Genomic DNA, 3,502 nt, shown 5'->3' with positions numbered 1-3,502 from the left:
AAAATAACAAGCCAAAAACACACAATACCCACAAAGCATAAGTTTATTATTTATTACGACCATGAATTACAGTATTGTGCAGATAATAACTCAGTTCTGACAACATGTCGCCCATAATCACCCTGCGTAATAAGAGCTTCGAAGAACAAGTTTCTCTCTAAACATTGGGCTAAATTAATATCTCGAGACAGTTTAAGCGCAGCAGATAAAAATCCCTGCTCGGGTCCATAGGGATTTTGTTGAAACCACGAAACAATGGAACAAGAAACCGCAAAACCATGGAAGACTTAAAATTTATAAGGCTTGCTACTTCTAAAATTTAAACCCTGTGTACTTTAATTTTCAACAACGAATTTTGACAGACTCTGGATCCTTAGATGTACAATTTCATTGCTGCATCTTACAATTACGGTAAGCATTAACTTTTAAATTTGAACGCAGTGTTGTGTTTAGTTTTTTTTATGATATCAAGTGACAGGGCGAATAAGTCGTGCGCTCGGTGGACTACTAATGACGCGTCTACGTAGCTGGCAGTGCAATACTTTAACGTGCATTGCCACCCTGAGACATAATTTGACAAATCCCATGTCCCTGTAATTTCACCAGTACCCTTATCTTTCACAGTAATGTGAAAGATAAGGGTACTACTGGTGGCTTGTTGGCAGAAATTGGTAAGGTGGCAGTACTTCCCTAGGCGAACTTTTTTACAAGGAGCTCTACTATTACGTCCAATGCAAATTTTTGTTTCCCTGTGTATTATTATTGGCAGTAAATGGTTTTAATAATTATCTTGCGATAAAGCATCATATCCAAGCGGCAATTGACTTACTTCAACGATATAATAATGAAGAAATCCCATCATGTTTCCCAGTGACGAGCAAGAGACGGGCGAGCACCGTGTCTTCTCAAAATAATATAGTCATTACCGTAGATAATAAATCACTGTAATTTTGGCCAAGACCCAGTTGAGAAATTTGATCGCGACCCTCGCATGGTCAAAGTTGGCTGCGAGTGGAACTTCCAACTCCCAATTGTGTATACGGAATGTTCACAAACTGTAACGGTGTTGTTCTTGAACTGCAATGGTATGATATTAAAGTAATTCGTCTGTCCCTTGGATGTAATTATAGATGATACGTATTTAGTCAAGGTAGAGGCTCTGTTATCGACTCCCATCGTCTGTTTGTCTAAGGGAGTAACTACACCTATTAACGCGGAATTGGCTTGAGCTGGTTAGACAAAACTTTATGTCCATGAAGAGAACGCGTTTCACTACTGCTCCGACTGCCGACTCGATCATCGTCATCCATTGCCTGATTTCACCCATTGCTGGGTATAGGCCTCCAGAAGTTTATGCCATCCACCACTGCCCTGTGCTAGTCGCATCAATTGACGCGTTACGCGTATTATGTCGTTTACCCACCTTGCAAGCAGGCGCCCGATGCTTCTTTTGCTAACCCTCGGCCACCAATCAGTCGACATCTTGCTCCACGTCATATCACCTCATATCTTGTACCTCGCCACGCTATATGACCCGCCCAACCCCGTTTGAGTTCCACGATCCGCGTTCCACTATCATGTGCTTTTGTCCGTCATCGGATCTCAATGTTCAGGACTCGGTCTAACACTCGGTCCGCCGACACGAAATGCACGTCTTTTTAGATTTTATTACAGGGACATGTTTCTGATCGGCATAATATTTAATTATGCTAATCTGTGTCGATAAATGTGCTCAGTCTCTTAAGCTGCATGTACAATAAATAAATTAAATACGGTTGCAATTATATTAAGTAACCTAAAGTTTATAATAATAATAATATGCCACACAACCAATTAAGTGCCTGGTCTTATTATGAGATTCCCTATACTATACTATGAGTATTCGAGCAATGGAATTCACTCTGGGGCACTTCCCAGAACATCCAAACCAGAACCAACTTAGAAAAGTGCATTTCCTAAATTGTACCTACCGGGTATCGAACTCGGGATCTCCTCATATAGTGCCTACTGTAGGTAGCCCTACTGAGGTTGTAACTTTTGTTTATGATACCAAGTGACGGGACGAATAAGTCTTGCGCCTGTTGTTAAGCGACATGTCTGTTCATAGCAGTTGCCGTGCCACTCAGAACTTGAAATCACAAAGATCTGAGAGCACTGCCAACGCGCCCGTCATTTTTTAAACCCGTCACCCTGAGACATAATTTGATAAGTTCCAAGTACCTGTAATTCACCAGCACCGTTACCCTGCAAAACAGGAACGCAGTAATGCTCACATTATTGCTTAGCGACAGAAATGTGTGATGTAAGGAGCTCTAATGCTACGTAGTAACGTATCGCAGAATTCTCAGTTACCAAAGCCCGTTATCGATAATTTCTTCGTCACAAATCTTCTTTTTACGCTGCACTAACATACCGGAAGCAGCGGTGTATTTGTTATCGTTTAAAAAATTATCCTGACAGTATTGTGATAGCTATGGCCAACATCAAAAGTAATGTGGTCTGAAACCCGGAAACTTAATGTATGATGATCACTAGTGTAATGAAATTGACGGCCTCCGTGATAGAATGGCTTGCACACCGGTTTTCATGGTGTCGCCATCTCTACTTACTTTGGGATCAGGGCAACGTATATGATGTTGTCTAATATGTTGTCTAATATATATACAATACATGATATTATAGGTTTCCTTATTCTTTTTGAAAAGTTTCAATTTTAGTTAAATATTTATATTTATTTCAATATTCCTAATTTCAATGAGTGACCAAAGTCGTCAACGAAAAATAACTATAATAATAACGCATATACTCATAGCCCCACACTAAGGAAACACTATGTCGCGGGCGCCATGGACACACAGAGAACGCCATAAATAACACTCAAACTAACGAGAGAAATAAATATAGGCCATATAAATATTTTTTCCCGGCTCGAGAATCGTACCTGGGACCTGCGTGGTAGATCAGCATCCGTTCGGCCACAGAGGCAGTTAAATTCAGTGCAATTTGTTGAAGGTGTCCGAAAATTGTGTTTTTAAACAAAAGGAAGAACATGAACAATTTGAACGACCTCCTATATGATTAACAGCATGATTATTGTCTTAACCAATTTATTTACACGTCACACTGCTGGGCACGGGTCTCCTATCAGGCAAGATTTAGGACTTCACACGTTTTCCAAAAGTTTTTCATCGAAAAGTTCATCGTAATTTTTAAATTAAATTTCGCACATTCATTCCGAGAAACTCAGAAGCGTGAGTCCGGATTCGAACCCTCGGCCTCTGCTTGAGGGGCGGTAGGTCAAACTATTAGGCTACCATGGCTTCTTCATGAGTAGGACATAAAATTCAAAACGTTTCCCATTTCTATTCAACACGAAAGGTAATCTTGAATAGTATAATATAAAAATGATAGAAAGATATATATGAAAAATTCGCATTTTTACAGTGAGAGGCTCTATAATGTTCTTCAATAATACGAGTACCTATGAAGAAAACAGAAATTA

Source organism: Hyposmocoma kahamanoa, unplaced genomic scaffold (genome assembly GCF_003589595.1).
Source record: "Hyposmocoma kahamanoa isolate Upper Pololo Valley unplaced genomic scaffold, ASM358959v1 86, whole genome shotgun sequence".
Lineage (NCBI taxonomy): Eukaryota > Metazoa > Arthropoda > Insecta > Lepidoptera > Cosmopterigidae > Hyposmocoma > Hyposmocoma kahamanoa.
The sequence above is the reverse complement of the archived record's forward strand: the minus strand, read 5'-3'. Positions refer to the sequence as shown.